Consider the following 20261-nt stretch of genomic DNA (forward strand, 5'->3'; position numbering starts at 1 on the left):
CCATGGGGGAGTATGGCCAACTGTGACCTCAAGTTAGCACTTGCCTAGAGGCTCTCCGTGCAGGAATACTTGAGGCACAGCAGCTGTTGACGTGCAGCACCTGCTGAGCAGAGCTCAGGGAGGCGACCAGGGGTGAGGCACAGGCCTTCAGACCGATTTCAGTTGAGGATCTCTATGGGCCCAAATTCTTGCATCTTCTCTCATCTAGAAATACAGAGATCATTGACCATGGCAACTGCATGGGCCAATAGGGAGAAAAGGCAGAATGGAGTAGCTGTGGGTCAGACATCCAAGGAGGACTAGGAAATCTTATGGAAGTAATTTTAGGCAAGCCTTTGTATTGCCAAGAACTTAGGTTTTATGTGCCCTGTCAGACGTGATGACACCAGCTGTTCTCAAAGCAGCATCAGCTGGCAGCAGCAACCTTATATTTTCATGGTCTTCTCTTATAGCAACAGAAAGGAGACAACATGTGTTATGACCAATAGTTCCTGTGATTTATGTGTTAATACCGCATCACCTGTTAAAACCTACTCAGATGAAGCTACACTCCTTCAACAATACTGGTATCAACCCATGTTTAATCTTATTTTTCCTTTCTTCCCATCCTCTATGGTAGCATATACCATGTCCATCCACAAGTACTCCTCACCCCAGGCCAGCAGGAAGCAGAGAGAGAAGAGCAGACATTCATCCCTATCCCATATAATGGAAGGCTTGAATGAGAGGATCCCAGGAGGATGGAGACAGACCGCCATACACCCCAACTATTGCTGCTCACCTGAGAGACTTGCTGTGGACACCCCTCCCAGAATGTGGATGTGCAAGTTGGGCAGCAAGAAACGAGGACTTGTGGGAAGCAACTGCCTGCACAGACTAACTGCCTACAAGGATTAACTGTGCTCTGTCATGGGACTTGAGTCCCTACACCTCCCTTGACCTTCCCTTTCTTCTCCATTTTCCCTGCCACAAGGTCCCACCGTGGACTCCAACCACAGACTCCTACCACAGATGCTTTATAAGCCTAACACCTCCTTGCAGTCAAGGCTGATGCCGTCGTGGGCTCTGCCCAGCCCCCTCAGAGACCCTAAAAATCCCTCTTGTGTACTATTTGGCCTTGTGCATTCTTCCCTCAGCAACCTAACGGAAAATGTTTGGAATATTGTTTAACACGCAGAGTACTTGCGTAGGATACACAGAAAACTCGATATAATAAAATAAGTGATACCAGATCACTGTCAGTTTTTAACAATGTGAAAACATTATGGGATAAGTTTTAGAGTGTTCAGTTCAATGGCATATATAATCTTCAGAATGTGGTACACCCATCAATTCCTCAGTTCTCATTGTATCAATCCGCAATGAAATCTCATAACCTTTGGATGGTACTTCCCCACATTTCCTCTCCTAACATAAGCAACTATCAATTTTTTTTGTCTCTATGGCTATATATATTTTGCTTGGTGCCCAGGGCCCTTCCATGTCTTGGTTAGTGATAAAGGTCATGGTTTGTTTTGTTTTGTTTTGTTTTTGATTGTGTATTTGTTTCTTTTTTTCTTTTCTTTTTGTCTTTTTATTTTTTGGACTGTACCTGGGGCATGCAGAAGTTCCCAGGCCAGGGATTGAACCCATAGCACAGCAGAGATCAGAACACTTTTGTAACAAGCTAACCATCAGAGAACACTGGCTATGCATTTTCTGAATATAAATACTGCACAGATTCTAGTTATCCACTCTCAAGAGCTGCATAACTTTTGTTTCACTTTGCCGTTGTTTTTTTTTTTTTTTTCTTCCATTTTCAAGGCCTTACATAACAGGCACAAGTGCATATGTGCTCAAGAGAGAACTTGCGTTTACTTCAGGGATGAAATGGATTAATTTATTTATGTGATTTTTTTTATTAAAAAGATTCCATTGGAATAGGATCTCATTTGCTGATCTCATTTTTTTTTCTCTCTTTGGGTTACTGTTCAAGTACGGAGCTCATATTTTATATTAACTGGGCTAATTTCATAGAGAAGTAAACCCTGACTGAAGGTGATGCTCAGATTGCTAGGAGACTAGAGTCTTGTGATGTCACAGCTACTCAGGCTGGCAACCACTGTGATGGATTGGATAGTTTATCTGTGTAGGCTTACCAAAGCAGCATTTACAACTGCAGAATTCAAAAGCCATGCAGGTGAGAAAAGTAGCTGAAGAGAAATTTATCTGAGATGGCACATGCTCCTTCAGAAATTCAAGGTGTGTCTCCTAAAGATGAATCAACTGGTTCAGAATCCTCCATTACATCTCCATGGTGTGATAACTCAATCACTGGGGACTTGGACTTGAGGTCTCAGGTTGAAGAAAAAGCTTTCCAGGCTTTGTCTGAGGGCTCCCTGATGAAAGAGCCATGCCACACATTGTGTGCCTCTGAACCAGATGGAGATAATGATTTTCCTCCTCTGCCCTTTCCCAGAAAACATTGGGAAATTGTTGAAAGTGATCGATTTAAGTCCATTTGGTGGGATGAAAATGGAACCTCGATCGTGATTAATGAAGAACGCTTCAAGAAAGAAGTTCTGGAGAGAAAGGCTCCCTTCAGAATTTTTGAAACTGAGAGTATGAAAAGCTTAGTTCGACAGCTTAACCTTTATGGATTTACTAAATTGCGAAGGAATTTTCAAAGACCTGCCTCACTAGCCAACATTCTGGCAGAAGATAATGAAGTCTCTGCTTGGAACAAGGTATTATGAAATGTCCAGTTACTATTTACAGAGGGACATCTGCAAATATGTTCATACATATAGGGTCATAGTAGACCTTGAAAGTGGGATGAAGTACTGCTACGCTTTTAAGTTGAAGGCCACTTGGTCATAAAATATTTGGGGTGATAGAGAAATTTCCTAGCCACCTGGAGCCTTCTCGATGAACCTCACCCAATACAAGCCCCTGAACCTCATACTGTTACTGTAAATGCACCAGGCATTTTTATTTAAGGACCATAATTGCCTGTTCCCACTACATAAATTTTTGAAAATGTTAGTAATAGATGAGTATTATTTCCTGACATTAACTCTGTGTGATGAAACAAGTCAGATTTTTATGGATTCTTTGTCCTCGTATCTTTGTTTAAAAGGTCACTAAATACCTTTCTCTTTTGGTTTTAGCTGCAGTTCTACCATAATCCAAATTTTAAACGAGGCTGTCCCCATCTGTTGGTGAGGATGAAAAGAAGAGTCAGGATGAAAAAATGGTTCTCCAGTATCGGCTTCTCTACTTCAAGGCTGCAGCAAGAAGCGCTCTAGAACAGGGGGTGATGTGGATAACCATAATTCTGATGTGGCTGCAGAAACTCGTGGAGAAGATGCATTTTCAACCTCTACAAACCTAAATGTGCCTTTAATAAGATGGCCTTCTATGAGCCAGAGAATTTCTAATACAACTACCCCAACTAGAAGTGGTCTTTCTTCTCCATCATCACCATCAGTCAGGCCACCAGGACAAATTGTCATGGCTCAACATGCTATTTTTAGTCAGTTGACCACGTTTCACATGCACTCACAAAGCAGCTACTCTCCAGCAAGTGGTCACGTCGTGAATTTCATTACAACTACCACTTCCATTTCTCAGTTCCGCTGTATTTCTAACTTCCCAAGTGGTTATTTTGGACTGAGGGTGGAGCCTTCTCCTTTGCCAACCAGATACCAGAATATATCACCAACTGAGTGCCCTGTGTCTAACCCGCAACCAGCAGCCCATCCATGGTTCCCAATGCCAATGGCCACTGACACATCAGCTGCCTCGCTTTCAAGGCCAAATCCTCAGTCCTCCTCCGTATCGGAACATCACCCTAATTACCACTGACCTATCAAAGGACTATAGGTTATGCAGGAGAGTGAAGATGAAAATTTATGCTGGCAAATGTCACCAAATTCCTGCAATTCTGTTATTTTAGCAATAAACTTATATGTTCATCTTCATAGTTTCATCTTCTTTTTTTCTTATTCACCTGGATCTCTTTTTTTAATTTTTCCAATTCTTTGTCTCTTTTTCTTGTTTTTTATTTTTTTCCCACTCTACAGCAAGTTGGTCAGGTTATCCTTACATGTATATATTACAATTACATTTTTTTTATTTTGGACACAGTTAAGATTAAAGAGATGCTGCATTTCTTTTTCTAAAATGATTTTTCCATCATAGCTGGTTTACTGTGTTTGATCACTTTCATACTGTGCTGCAAAGTGGCCCAGTCACACACCCACCCACCCAAGACCAACACCCACACACATACATATCCTTTGTTTCACATTATGCTGCATCAAAAGTGACTAGAGATAGTTCCCATTGCTATACATCATGACCTCATTGCATACCCGCTCCACATGCAATAGTTTGCATTTTCAACCCTCGAATCCCAGTCCATCACAATCCTGCACACTCCCCCTTGGCAACAAAAACCCTGTTCTCCAAATCCATGTGTGTCTTTCCTGTGGAAAGTTTCAGTTGTGCCATATATCACATTCCACACATAAGTGATGTCATATTGTGCTTGCCTTCCTCCTTCTGGCTTACTTCACTTAGTAGGAGAGTCTCCAGTTCCAGCCATGCAAATGGCATTATTCTGTTCTTTTCTTATGGCTGAGTGGTGTTGCATTGTGTATATATACAACATCCCTTAATCCATTCTTTCCAATGGTCATTTAGGTTATTTCCATGTCTTTCCTCTTGTGAATAGTGCTGCATTGGACATACATGCGCACATAAAGTTTTCATGGAAATTTTTTTTTTCCCCAGGTGTATGCCCAAGAGTGGGATTGCTGCGTGACATGCTAGTTCTATATTTAGTTTTCTGAAGTGTTTCCATAGTGGTTGTAACAATTTACACTTCTCCCACAGTGTAAGAGAGTTTTCTTTTCTCCATACCCTCTCTAGCCTTTTCTGATGTGTGGACTTGTTAATGTCGGCCATTCTGTCCAGTGTGAAGTGATACCTCATAGTAGTGTAGATTTGCATTTCTCTAATAAACAGTGATGTTGAGAATTTCTTTATGTGCTTGTTGGCCCTCTGTATATTCTCTTTGGAGAAATATCTATGCAGGTCTCTTTCCCATGTTTCCACTGAGTAATTGGCTGTTTTGTTGTTGAGGTGTATAGGTTGTTTGTAGATTTTAGAGATTGAGCCCTTATTGGTTGCATCATCTGAAATAATTGTCTCCCATTGCAGGTTGTCCTTTTGTCGTTTTAATTGTTTCCAATGGCAGATTATTTTGCCGTTTTTTAATATTTGAAATGTTTGATAATTAGAGAGGAGCATTTGACATGTCCCCTAGCTGTAACTGTTTCAAAAAGGAAAATGGAACTAAGGAAATAGAGAATAGCTGTCAAGAGATTTCTGAAATAGTCCAAGTTGTATTGAATGGGGGTCCCAATTATGAGGGTGTGGAAAAAGGGGCAAATAAAAGTCAATTTGGAAAGGGAAAATACATAGTATTTACGTAGTGTTTTCTCAGCTGCATTATAGTCCATCTGTTACTTCAAATGGAACTTGGATATTAGTTGACAAGTTTGTCTTCATTGCAAAGAAAAAATAAATCAATAAATTCCATTGAGTTCCCATGATGGCAAAGAGGTTAACACACCTAACTAGTGTCCATGAGGAAGCAGCTTCACCCTCTGCCCTCGCTCTGTGGTTTAAAGCCCCAGAGTTGCCGTGAGCTGTGATGTGAGTTAAAGATGTGGCTCAGTCCCAGCATTGCTATGGCAATATAAGGCAGCAGACAGAGCTCTGCTTTGACCCTGACTGGGATTGCCCATATGCCACAGGGGTGGCCCTCAAAAGACAAAAAAAAAAGGTATACAATTACTTAAAAAGTTCATTTCACACTCCAAACGATAAGATATTTTATTTATCCAGGAACCATGACCATAATTTACACCATAAGTGCAACAACAATGTCCACATGACATCATCAGAGATTGCATCAGTGTCACCACAGGGTGGTAGTTCATCAGTGAAACATCTACAAAAAAAAAAAAATAGTAGAAAAAAAATGTGGGTGTCATTTTCTCTAAAATCCTCAAACTGTTCTAGGTTATTTTTGCCTTTATCTCCACCCCTTTATATATCCCGATTCACACGTAGAGGTTGCTTTCTTCTTTTACACAAAGACAGGCTTAAATACAAATGCTGGCCTTTAACACCAAACCTCAGCCAGGTTAGCAGGTCCCTTGAAGATATAGAATCTGTTTGACTTAGCAGCTTCTTATGTTTCTCTTTTATGTCTTTCTGGAGTACATTCAGAAGAATTCTTTTCAATCATACCAAGAGTCACCTCAGAGCCATCCTTGGAGTAGAAAGGACCCCACTTTGTCTTAAAAAGCAAGGTGCCATTGTTGCAGAGGGGAAAAGGAGGAGGGGCAGATGCCAAAGGAATCTCCCTGCTCACACGTGCACAGGCTTTCAGAGGGCAGGGTGCACCTGGTGCAGGCCACAGGTGGCAAGAAGCCACTTGCTTGTGCTACAGCAGCCTGGACACTTCTTGTGCTGGCTATAGGTGTCCAGATCCTTCTGGTGGGGGCTATGGGCATCAAGTGGGTAAGTGAGATGTGGTGCCTCCTGAGTGATCTACAGGCAGTGGGGACAACCCAAAGCAGTCATCTCAGAAACCACAGGGAGTCAAGGCCTGCCACCGGTAGGGGTGTGTGATCAGGTCCAATCTCTGACCACAGTCACCTCAGAGGTCAGAAGTCAGAGCGGGCACTACAACTGAGCAGCACGCAGTATTGCTGTCAACACCCTGGCCATATAACCGCCCTGCAACTGTCAGTGCCAAATGCTCTGACAGTTGCACGGAAGAAGCACCCAGAAGGTTGAACACTGTCCTTTGCCAAGACCTTGTAACTAGGAGCAGTGGTGCACCACCTCCTGTGTGGGCTAAGAGGGACAGGCTGCTTCTTATAAGGGTCCTCAGTTGGGGGGGCAAACCACCAGAGGTGTGCATGGTCTGTTACCACTAGGGGTCCAGGAACAGGCACCCCTTGTGGCCCTAATCACCACAGAGGGCACCTCAGAAGAGGTCATTGTGACCAAACACTACCTGTTTCTGCTCCAAGTTCTCTGGGAACTCACAAACCAGGCCACTGCCACTGCCACTGCCACTGCCACTACCAAATGCTCTGGGCACCTCATGATTCTGCAAAAAGCTCATTATCACTCCCAAGGCCTTGAAACAAGGAGTAGCCTGTGCCACCTCCCTGCATGTACTTGCTGCTGCTAAGACCCCAGCAAGAAGGCACTACCAGCCCTACCCACTGCCTCCCTCTCCCTGGAAATACACTCTGCACCCTCGGGATAATGGCCCGCTTACTCCCAAGATTGAGCCAGCAAGAATGCAATCCTCCATGCCCCAAATAAATGGTAACACCCCACAAAATACAAAGGGTTGCTCTTGCCTAGAAGTAACCCTCCAAGACTAGAGTTTGGCTTCCCCAAACTCACAGAAAAAGAAAATCATAGACACGGTGAAGAAGCCCAGGAACAATTCCCACGTAAGGTACAGGAGATTTCATGTGAAGCAGAAACAATGCAACAGACCTCCGTAGGCCAAAAGACCCTGAGTTCAAAAGGGGTAGAGTGAATATATACTGAAGGAATGAAGGCTGAATATCAGGGACTTACGAGCACATTACAAACAGTCATGTCGATTACTTTAGAGAGGAATGAGGAAATTTAGGGGAAAATAGGGAAAAATTAGAAAAATCTTTTGCAGATAGCCAAACTGGGCTAAAGGCACTAAAGGGCAGAGTGAAGAGTGCAGAGGAATGAATTAGTGACATGGAAGATAGCATAATGGAAATCACCCAATCAGGACAGCAGGCAGAAAACCACATGAAAACACATGAAAGCAACATAAGAGATCTAGGGGGTAGCATAACAGGGGTCCATCTATGCATAATAGCAATTCAAGAGGCAGAAGAAAAAGACAAGTGGATTGGAAATATATTGGAAGAAATTATGTCTCAAAATTTTCCCAAACTAAAGGAAACAGGTATCAAAATACAGTAATCACAGAAGGCACAAAACAGGCTGAACACAAATATGCCCACACCTAGACCTAGTATAATGGAAATGGCCAAAGATAAAGAGAGGATTCGAAAGGCAGCAAGGGAAATACAACACATTAACTATAAGAGAACCTGCAAATCACCTAATTCCTCTACAGAAACACAACAGGCCTGAAGAAATTGGCAAGCTATATACAAATTCCAAAAGGAAAAACTCTGAAGCCTAGAATACTCTTCCCAGCAAGACTATCATTTATTTATTTATTCATTTACGTATGTTTTATTTATTTATTGAGTATCATTTGAACTGGAAAGGGAAACAGAGAATTTCTCCAACAAACAAAAGCTAAACGAGTACACCAATACTAAGCCCATTCTAAAAAAATACAGAAATGGCTAAAAGAAGAAGAAGAAGACGAAGAAGAAGAAGAAGAAGGAGAGAAAAGAAGACAGAACATATACAGATTGGAAAGCAGTCACTTAAATAAGCCAGCATACATCACCAAAACAAACAAACAAACAAACAAAAATCTACTCAAAAAGTGATGAGAAACACAAGGAACACCAAAAGGACAAACTCGAAGATCTCAAAGAAGAAATTCAAAAGCATAGAGTGTAGGTAAGGAAGTATGAAAATATAGACACCTATTTTTAATTATCGTCTTGCAGCCTATATGACTACCAGGCTAAAGCAAGCAGATGTAGGAAGTGGTTAACCTACTTGAAAAACAGGGAAACCACAAATCAAACCAAATATTACATTCATGAAAACTAAAAAGAAATGTATCCAAGCATAAAATAAATGGAAATCATCAAAAAAAAACAGAAAGAGAAAAAAAAAACCAAGGTAATACAACGAATCAACTGAAAAGCAAGGTTTAACATGGGAATAAATACATGTCTCTCAATAATTAACTTAAGGGTCAATGGACTGAATACTCTGATCAATAGACACAGAGCAGCAGATTGGATCAAAAAGCAAAAACATACAACCTGCTGTCTGCAAGAGACTCCCTTTAGAGCAAAGAACACGTATAGACTGAATGTGAGAGAATGGGACATGATATTTCAATGGTCAAGACAGGAAAGCAGGAGTTGTGATACACATAGTAGAAAAAATAGACATTGAAACAAACAAAGGCCATAAAAAAAGATAAAGAAGGACACAATCTTAGAGAGCCCAGATGGTGAAAGAGTAGGGGGATTTGCTCACCTCTCCCACAGATGCAACAAAAAATACACATCTACATGTAAAATGACTCACACAGAACAGCAACTGAACGCGGGCAGAAGAACTGAAACCTCCAAAAATGGGAAGAATCTCTTGACACAACTGCATAAAGCAACAGAAAAGAGGAGAGAGAGAGAAGGGGCATCAGGACTGGACTCCTGAGAGGGAATGGTGAAAGAGAAAGGGAACCCACACCCTGGAAACTCACCGAACCTGCGGAAATATCAGCTGAGTCCAAGGGATCTCCAAGATGCCACGAAAAGTGCATCAGCAGGTCAGAGGACTGAGAGGCAGTGTGAGAGCCACACAGATCATCAGAACCGCTGGCACAGGTCACAAAGACTGAGACGCTTTGGTGGGGACTGGGTGCCAAGCCCTAGGCTTTGGAGGTGAGTCCCTGGGAGCAGGCTGGGGTTGGTGGTGTGGAGACAGCATAAGAGATGAGGAAGTGGTGCCCCAGGGGTGAAGGGTTGCAAAGAGCTAAGGGCTGGGGACTGGAAAGCCACAAGAGAGGGAACTCAGGAGAAGGTCTGGGCCTGCAGGAGAGACATTGCACCATTGTTGGGAGGGGACAGCAGGATGTGTGGGCCACCAGAGAATATGCCTTGCTCCTCAGCATTATCACTTGCACAACAGCTAGTAGAGCACAGAGGGCATTCCCAGCACATCCCCCTCTTCCACCACGGGCATGCCCGGGGAGAAGCCACATTCCTTCTGCAGTGGACTGGGCCCACTACCCATGGGAAGGCAACCACCTCCTTGGTGTTCCACCCACAGGAAGTGCCCCACTGCCCTGGTGCACCCCAACAACCTCCTCCCCAAGTCAGGAAGTTCACCACCACAATAGCAGGAACAGGTCAGCACTGCCCACCCTTGGGAAGGGCTCTGCTGTCACAGCGTGAGAGAGCCAGCACTGCCACCCTCGGGAAGCCCCTACTGCTGTTGACCACTAGTGCAAGACCCTCCCGGCCATGGGGAGTGAGCGTCCTCCACGGCATGCACCGGCCAGCCCTCCCCACCCTTGGGAAGCCCTCCACTGCTGGAGAGAACCACAGGCAGCTGCCCCTGGCTGCAGAAAGGGCACCAACAATGGGACGTACACCACACTAGGAGAGACATTGCACCATTGTTGGGAGTAGTGCACTTCCACCATGACAGGCACTGGCCAGCCCTGCATGTCCTCAGGAAGCCCTCCAATCTTGTGGCACAACCCATCAAGCCCTACCTGGCTTCAAGAAGTGCACTGCCAAGGCAGAACACTCTGGCCAGCCCCACCCAGCCTACGGAAGCTCCCCACCATAGCAGCACAACCCAGCCACACTGACTGCCCACAGGAAGTACCTAGCCACGATGGTGGGACCCGGCCAGCCATGCTTGACCTCAGGAATAGCCCAACCACCACCATGTGCCCTGACTGTGCCAAACTACACTTTGGCTTCCCCAAATTCACAGTAAAAGGAAAAAACAAGCAAGATGAAGAAGCTCAGCAAACATTCCCAGTTTATGCAACAGGAGAATTCACCTAAAACCTTCAACACTCAGACAGTCTGACAGATTTTGAGTTCAAAATGCAGAGTGAAAGTACTAAAGAGATTCAGAGAAGATAAGCACTGTAACACAGACTCCCTCAGAAAAGAAATAGAAAACATAAGGAGGAGCCACGAAAATCTAGAAAGTTCATTTGCAGACCGACAATGTGAGCTAAGGGCAGTAAGGGCTGGAAGGAATAATGCAGGGGAACGTATCAGTGATGTGGAAGATAGAAGAAAGCAAATCACCCAAATAGGACAGCAGACAGAAAACCAAATGAAAAAACCCTGAAAGCAATGTAAGAGACCTATGGGATACCATAAAGTGGGCCAATCTGTGCATAGTAGGAATTCCAGAAGGAGAAGTAAAAGAAAAGATTATTGAAAACGTATTGGAAGAACTTATGTCTGGAATTATGCCCAGCCATGTGAAGTGCCCAACTGCCCTGACATGCCCTGGGAAACTCCTCACCACATTGGGAAATGCACCACGACCACAGTGGAAACTGGCCAGCCCTGCCTACCCTTGGGAAGTGCCCTGCTGCCATGGGGCAACTCGGCCAGCCCTGTCCACCCATGTGAAGTGCTCCACTGCTACAGGTTGCCCCAGAAAGCCCCAGCTAGCCATGGGAAATGCACCTCCACCTCCATGGGCACCTGCCAGCCCCACCCACACTGGGGAAGCTCTCTCCACTGCAGAGCGAGCTGGCCAGCACTGCCCACACTTAAGAAGCATCCCACTGCCATGGAGCACCAGGGCAAGCCCCGTCCATGTGCAGGGAGGGCAACTCCAAAGTGGCAAGCCTTGGCCAGGCCCACCAGCCTTTGGGAAGTACCCCACTGCCATGGGCAACCAGGCCAGGACTGCCCCCCTTTGGGAAGTGCTCTGCTGAATGGCATGCCCCAGGAATCCCCAGGCACATGTGGGAAGTTCACCCCCACCATGGTGCACACCTGCCAGGCCCATCCACCCTCAGGAAGGTCCCTCTGCCATGGAGTGAACTGCCTAGTTCTGCCCACATTCAGGAAGCAACTTTGTGCCACAGAGCAAGGAGGCCAGCCCCACCCACCCTTGGCAACTGATGAGCTGAGCACACTGAAAAGCACCGCATGCCCACAGGAGGCACTCTGCTGCCACTGAGCACCAGGGAAAGCCCTGCCCAACTGCAGGGCTGTGCCTCAACCACATCCCATACCACTCAGCCCCACCTGACCTCAGGAAGGGCCCCACTACTGCAGAACACCCCAGCAAGCACATCCTGGCTGCAAGAAGTGAATGACCACAATGGTGCACAAAGGCCTACCATGCCTGGCCATGGGAAGAACCTAGGCTCAGCAGTGTGACCCAGCACACCATGCATGCCCTGCTGAAATGCTCCGCCACCGCGGTGCAGCCTCAACTGTGCCAAACTACACTCTGGCTTCCCCAAATTCACAGAAAATGGAAAACGCAAAAAGATGAGGAAGGTCAGAAAACATTCCCAGTTTACACACTGGGAGAATACACCTAAAATCTTCAACACTGAAGCAGTCTGACAGACTTGGAGTTCAAAAGGGAGACAGTGAAAAGACTGAAGGAATGAAGACAAGATATGAACAGGAATGCAGACGCCCTCAGAATGCTATGAGAAAACATAAGGAGGAGCCAAGCAAATCCAAAAAATTCATTTGCAGAGATACAAACGGAGTTAAGGGCAGTGAGGACCAGAATGAATAACGCTGAGGAATGAATTAGGGATGTGGAAGATAGAACAATGGCAATCAGCCAAACAGGAGACCAGAAGGAAAACAAAATGGAAAAAGATGAAAGCCATATGAGACTTACGGTATAATAGAAAGTGGGCCAATCTTTGCGTAGTAGGAATTCCAGAAGGAGAAGAACAACAAGAGGGGGTTGAAAATATAGTTCAAGAAATTACCCCTGGAAGCTTTCCAAATCTAAAGGATTCTGACTTCAAGGTACAAGAAGCACAGAAGGCCCCAACAACTTGAACCCAAATAGAACCATGCCAAGACATATAATAACAATGGCAAAAATTAAAGATAAAGAGAGGATTCTAAAGGCAGAGAGAGATAAGCAAAATGTCAATTAAAAGCGAACCCCCATAAGGCTATCAGCTGATTTCTTCACAGAAACTCTACAGGCCAGGAGGGAATGGCAAGAGATATTTAAAGGACTGAAAGGAAAAAATAAAAGCAACATGGAATACTCTATCCAGCAAGAATACCATTTAAAATAGAAGGTGAAGGAGGGAGGACAGATGGCGGAGGAGTAGGGGGACATGATAGCCCTCTCCCACAAACACAACAAAAGAAGCACATCTACAGAATAAATGACTCACACAGAACAGCAACCAATCGCTGGCAGAGGAACCTATAGTCCAATAAAGGCAAGAAGTTCGTGATATTATTGGGCAGAGTGGGAGAAAATCGGAGAGTGAGAGAAGGTGAATCCAAGCGCGACGGGCGCTCCCGAAGGGGAACTACGGAGGAGAAAGTGTGCCGCTCCCTGGAAAGTCACCTACCGGGGGAAAGATCAAACAAACTGGAGAAATCTCCAGATGCAGAGAAGAGTGTAGCAGTAAGTTGGAGTACGGAAAAGCTGATCAAGGACTCAACGGACCATCTGAACTATGGGCACAGTTACCAAAAATTGAGACGCCTGGGTTGGGGCTGGGCACTGAGACCTCAGCCCCGGAGGTTAGTCCCCATGCTGGGGCGGCAGGGCAGAGCGGAAACTGCTTGGGAGGTCTAGAAACCATTTGATGGGGCAGAGACTGCCTGGGAGACTAGAAAACAAAGCTGTTGCAGAGGAAGGGAACAATACTCTAGGGACAGGGAAGTGGAAAGCCACATCAGAGCGAACCTGGGAGAAGAGCCTGGTCTGCGCCCCTGCTAGGGAGGGGAGAGAAGAAGGGGTGGGTCCCCATAGAATACCCCCCATGCCACAGCAAGCTTACAGGCCCGCTAGATAGCAGAAAGCTGTGCGTCCCAGTGCATCCCCTCCCCCGACCCCCAACACCCCCTATGCTCTCGCCTAACCTGGGGCTGCCTGCCATCCAGGAGGGCTGGCCTCAACAATTGCCTGAAGCCTACAACAGCAGGGGCTGTCCCTGCACAGGCCTGCTTGCCCTTTGGAGGGGCTACACTTCCACAGAGAAGCACCAAACAACACCAGCCCCCGAGAAAAAGCCTGCAACCCAGAAAAGCTAGAACAAGCCTAGCCAGGCTGTATATAGATCTGCCTAATTCTCAGATGGTTTTTCTGAGTCAGGCTACCCTGGGGAGGAGCCTCTTGGGTCTCCAATTGCTCTGCTATCCGCCCAAGCCCCAAGGGGGTGCTGAGACCTAGTGGACCAGCTGCAAAGGACTGCCAGCTTCAGGCAGGACCCCCTGCAGCCTAGAAAAGCTGCAACAAGCCTTGCAGAGTTGGGAAAAGATCTCAGATGGTTTTTCTGAGTTGGGCTGCCCCAGGGAGGAACCTCTTGGGTCTCCAATGGCCCTGCTACGCGCCCAAGCCCCCAGGGGGTGCTGAGACATAGCGAAACAGCTGCATAGGCCTGCCAGCTCCAGGCAGGACTCCCTGAAGCCCAGAAAAGCTGCAACAAGCCTGGCCGACGCAGGAAAAGATCTCAGACAGTCTTTCTGAGTCGGGCTGCCCTGGGGAGGAGCCTCTTGGGTCTCCAATGGCCCTGCTACACGCCCAATCCCCCAAGGGGTGTTGAGACCTAGTGGAACAGCTGCATAGGACTGACAGCTCCAGTCAGGACCCCCCTGCAGCCCAGAAAATCTGCAACAAGCCTGGCTGAGTTGGGAAAAGTTCTAAGACGGTTTTTTTGAGTTGGGCTGCCCTGGGGAGGAGCCTCTTGGGTTTCCAGTGGCCCTGCTACCTGACAAAGCCTCGAGGGGGTGCCCCACTCCTGCAGAATAGATGTTCAGCACCACCAACCCCCTGGAAGAGCCCCTACAGCCCAGAAAAGCTGCAACAATCACAGCCAGATTGTGAAAAGATCCACCTACATTCTCAGGCTGTCCTTCTGAGTTGGGCTGCCCTAGGCGAGAGTCTCTTAGGTTCTCAGTGACCCAGATAGCTGCTCCAGCCCCCAGGAGGTGCTGCACTCCTGAGGAACAGCTGCCCAACACCGCCAACCCCCTGCAAGAATCCCACAGCCTAAAAACACCAGAGCAATCTCTGCATGACCAAGAGAAATCTGCTGCCATCGTGATGTGGACCTCCCAGTCCTGTCTGCCCTCAGGAAGTCCTCCTTTGCTTCAAAGAAACACTTTTACCCCATCAACACTCCAGAAAAGCCTCCATCAACACTCCAGAAAAACCTCACTGACTCAAAAAAGATTGACCAACAATGCCAGCCCTCAGGAAATATTCCACGGCAATGACAAGGCAAACACTGCCCAATAACGGAGAGTACAACTCCCTCAGGAGAAAGAAAACAACAAGCAAGATAAAGAAGCTGAGAAACCACCCCCAGTCAAACCAACAGGAGAACTCACCTAAAACAGTCAACAATGAAACAGATCTCGGCAGTCTGACAGACCTGGAGTTCAAAAGAGAAATAGTGAAAATACTGAAGGAATTAAGAGAAGATAGGAACAGTAATGCAGATACCCTCAGAAAGGAACTAGAAAATAGAAGGAGGAGCCAAGAAAAACTAGAACATTCATTTGCAGAGATGCAAACTGAACTAAGGGCAGTAAAAACCAGAATGAGTAATGCAGAAGAATGAATCAGTGATATGGAAGATAGAATAATGGAAATCACTCCATCCATTCAACAGACAGAAAACCGAATCAAAAAACTGGAAAGCAATATAAGAGACCTATGGGATAATATAAAGCGGGCCAATCTACGCATAATAGGAATTCCAGAAGGAGTAGAAAAAGATAAGGGGATGGAAAATATATTTGAAGAAATTATCGCTGGAAACTTCCCAAATCTAAAGGATACTGAATTCAAGATACAAGAAGCACAGAGGCCCCAAACAAACTGAACCCAAACAGACCCACACCAAGACACATCATAATAAAAATGGCAAAAGTTAGTGATAAAGAGAGGCTCCTAAATGCAGCAAGAGAAATACAGAATGTTACCTACAAGGGAACCCCCATAAGAATATCAGCTGATTTCTCTACAGAAACACTACAGGCCAGGAGGGAATGGCAAGAGATATTTAAAGTGCTCAAAGGAAAAAATATGCAACCTAGAATACTCTATCCAGCAAGAATATAATTTAAAATAGAAGGGGAAATAAAATTTTTTTCCAGCAAACAAAAACGTAAAGAATACAGCAACACAAAACCCAGGTGAAAGGAAATATTGAAAGGGCTTCTCTAAACCAAAAAGAAAGGAAGGAAAGGGAAGAAAAAAGAAAAGAAATAAGAAAAGAAAAAAAAAAGAAGAAGAAGAGGAAGAACTAGGACTGAGGAAACCGCAATCAGAGAGCAGTCACTCAAATAAGCCAGCATACAGATTTAATCATGAACATGCTTCAAACAAAATAAAATTAAAAAGAAAAAAATAAAAAAGAGTCGTCAAAATCATAAAATGTGGGCAAGGGATGTTAGGAAATAAATAACCCTTATTGTTTGTTTGTATGTTTCTCTTCTTAATTTTAATATAGTAATGAAGTGTTTGAACTAACAGGACCATCACGCTAAAACACACAATTATGGGAAGTGGTTAGCATACTTAAAAAACAGGGCAACCACAAGCCAAAACCAAATATTGCATTTGCAAAACATGAAAAAAAAGTACACTCAAGCAGATAACAACAAGAGACCATCCAACCAAAAAAAAAAAAGAAAAAGAAAAAGAAAGGAAGAATGGAGAACCATAGAATCAACTGGAACACGAGGTTCAAATGGCAATAAATAATCATCTATCAATTATCACCTTAAATGTCAATGGACTGAATGCTCCAATCAAAAGACACAGAGTGGCTGAGTGGATAAAAAGGCAAAACACTTCAATATGCTGCCTACAAGAAACTCACCTTAGGACAAAAGATACAAATAGATTGAAAGTGAAAGGGTGGGGAAAAACATTTCACGCCAATAAACAAGACAGAAAAGCAGGAGTTGCAACACTCATATCAGACAAAATAGACTTTAAAACAAAAGACATAAAGAAAGACAAAGAAGGACACTATTTAATGATTAAGGGATCCATCCAAGGAGAGGATGTTACTATCATCAACATATATGCCCCAAATATAGGAGCACCCAGATGCATACAACAAATATTAACAGACACAAAGTGAGATATTGATGAGAATACAATCATAGTAGGAGACCTAAATACCCCCCTCACATCAATGGACAGATCCTCTAGACAGAAAACCAATAAAGCAACAGACATCCTAAAGGAAACAATAGAAAACGTAGACTTCATTGATATCTTCAGGACACTACATCCAAAAAAAGCAGAATACACATTCTTCTCAAATGCTCATGGAACATTCTCAAGAACCGACAACATAATGGGACACAAAGCGAATCTCAATAAATTTAGGAGCGTAGAAATTATCTCAAGTATCTTCTCTGACCACAATGCCATGAAATTAGAAATCAACCATGGGAAAAGCAAAGAGAAAAAACCTACTCCATGGATACTAAGCAACATGCTACTAAAAAACCAATGGGTCAATGAGGAAATCAAGAAGGACATTAAAAACTACCTTGAAACAAATGATAATGAAGACACAACCTCTCAAAATCGATGGGATGCTGCGAAAGCAGTGCTCAGAGGGAAATGTATAGCAATACAGGCCTTTTTCAAAAAAGAAGAAAGATCCCAAATTGACAACTTAACCCTCCACCTAAACGAATTAGAAAAAGAAGAACAAAAAAGTCCTCAAGTCAGCAGAAGGAAGGAAATTATAAAGATCAAAGAAGAAATCAATAAAATAGAGACTCAAAAAACAATAGAGAAAATTAATAAAACCAAGAGATGGTTCTTTGAAAAGGTGAACAAAATTGACAAACCCCTGGCCAGACTCCCTAAAAAGAGGAGAGAAAGAACCCAAACAACCAAAATCATAAATGAAAAAGGAGAAATCACAACGGATACAGCAGAAATACAAAAAACCATAAGAGAATACTATGAACAACTATACGGCAACAAGTATGACAATCTGGAAGAAATGGACAATTTTCTAGAATCTTACAGCCTGCCAAAACTGAATCAAGTAGAAACAGACCAACTGAACAGACCAATCACTAGAAATGAAATTGAAGAGGTCGTAAAATCACTCCCTACAAATAAAAGTCCAGGACCAGATGGCTTCACAGGTGAATTCTATCAAAAATATAAAGAGGAACTGGTGCCCATCCTCCTGAAACTCTTTCAAAATGTTGAAGAAGAAGGAATACTCCCAAAAACATTCTATGAGGCCACCATCACCCTCATTCCAAAACCAGACAGGGATACCACCAAAAAAGAAAACTATCGCCCAATATCATTGATGAATATAGATGCAAATCCTCAACAAATCTTAGCCAACCGAATCCAACAACATACCAAAAAAATTATACACCATGACCAGGTTGGGTTCATCCCAGGTTCACAAGGATGGTTCAACGTACGCAAATCAATCAGCATCATACACCACATTAACAAAAAAAAAAGTCAAAAATCATATGAATCAACGTTCATATGATAACATTTGATAAAGTTCAACATCCATTCATGATCAAGACCCTCGCCAAAGTGGGTATAGAGGGAACATTCCTGAATATAATCAAAGCCATATATGAGAAACCCACAGCAAATATAATCCTCAATGGGGAAAAACTGAAAGCCTTCTCACTCCAATCTGGAACAAGACAGGGATGCCCACTCTCACCACTGCTCTTCAACAGAGTTTTGGAAGTCCTAGCCACAGCAGTTAGACAAACCAAAGAAATCAAAGGCATCCATATAGGAAGAGAAGAGATCAAACTGTCACTGTATGCAGATGACATGATACTATACCTAGAAAACCCTAAGGACTCAACCCAAAAACTACTTGAACTGATTAATAGATTCTGCAAAAGAGCAGGATATAAGATAAACATTCAGAAGTCAGTTGCATTTCTGTATACCAGCAATGAAACATTAGAAAAGGAATACCAAAATACGATACCTGTTAAAATTGTACCTCACAAAATCAAATACCTCGGAATAAACCTGACCAAGGAGGTAAAGGACCTATATGCTGAGAACTATAAAATTTTAATCAAAGAAATCAAAGAAGATGTAAAGAAATGGAAAGATAGTCCATGTTCCTGGATTGGGAAAATCATTATTGTAAAAATGTCCATACTACCCAAAGCAATCTACAGATTCAAGGCAATCCCTATCAAATTCTCCAGGACATTTTTCACAGAACTAGAACTAACAATCCAAACATTTATATGGAACCACAAAAGACCCACAATCGCCAAAGCAATCCTGAGAAACAAAAACCAAGCAGGAGGCATAACTCTCCCAGACTTCAAGAAATACTACAAAGCCACAGTCATCAAAACAGTGTGGTACTGGTATCAAAACAGACAGTCAGACCAATGGAACAGAATAGAGAATCCGGAAATAAACCCTGACAACTATGGTCAATTCATCTTTGACAAGGGAGGAAAGAACATCAAATGGGAAAAAGAAAGTCTATTCAGCAAGCATTGCTGGGAAACCTGGATAGCTGCATGCAAAGCAATGAAACTAGAACACACCCTCACACCATGCACAAAAATAAACTCCAAATGGCTGAAAGACTTAAATAGAAGACAGGACACCATCAAACTCCTAGAAGAAAACATAGGCAAAACACTCTCTGACATCAACATCATGAATATTTTCTCAGGTCAGTCTCCCAATGCAATAGAAATTAGAGCAAAAATAAACCCATGGGACCTAATCAAACTGAAAAGCTTTTGCACAGCAAAGGAAACCAAAAAGAAAAGAAAAAGACAACTTACAGAATGGGAGAAAATAGTTTCAAATGATGCAACTGACAAGGGCTTTATCTCTACAACATATACAACTCAACAGTAAAGAAACCAATCAATCAATGGAAAAATGGGCAAAAGAGCTGAATAGATATTTCTCCAAAGAAGATATACAGATGGCCAAGAAATACATGAAAAAATGCTCAACATCGCTGATTAAAGAGAAATGCAAATCAAAACTACCATGAGATACCACCTCACACCAGTCAGAATGGCCATCATTAATAATTCCACAAATAACAAGTGCTGGAGGGGGTGTGGAGAAAAGGGAACCCTCCTGCACTGTTGGTGGGAATGTAAACTGGTACTGGCATTATGGAGAACAGTTTGGAGATACCTTAGAAATCTATACATAGAACTTCCATATGACCCCACAATCCCACTCTTGGGCATCTATCCGGACAAAACTCTACTTCAAAGAGACACATACACCCACATGTTCATTGCAGCACTATT

At 43.8% G+C, this 20261-nt stretch overlaps 1 pseudogene; it reads left to right on the forward strand.

Moving 5' to 3' along the window:
* LOC110257874 lies at positions 2186-3846 on the forward strand (annotated as a pseudogene).

The sequence above is a fragment of the Sus scrofa genome, chromosome Y, assembly GCF_000003025.6.
Source record: "Sus scrofa isolate TJ Tabasco breed Duroc chromosome Y, Sscrofa11.1, whole genome shotgun sequence".
Lineage (NCBI taxonomy): Eukaryota > Metazoa > Chordata > Mammalia > Artiodactyla > Suidae > Sus > Sus scrofa.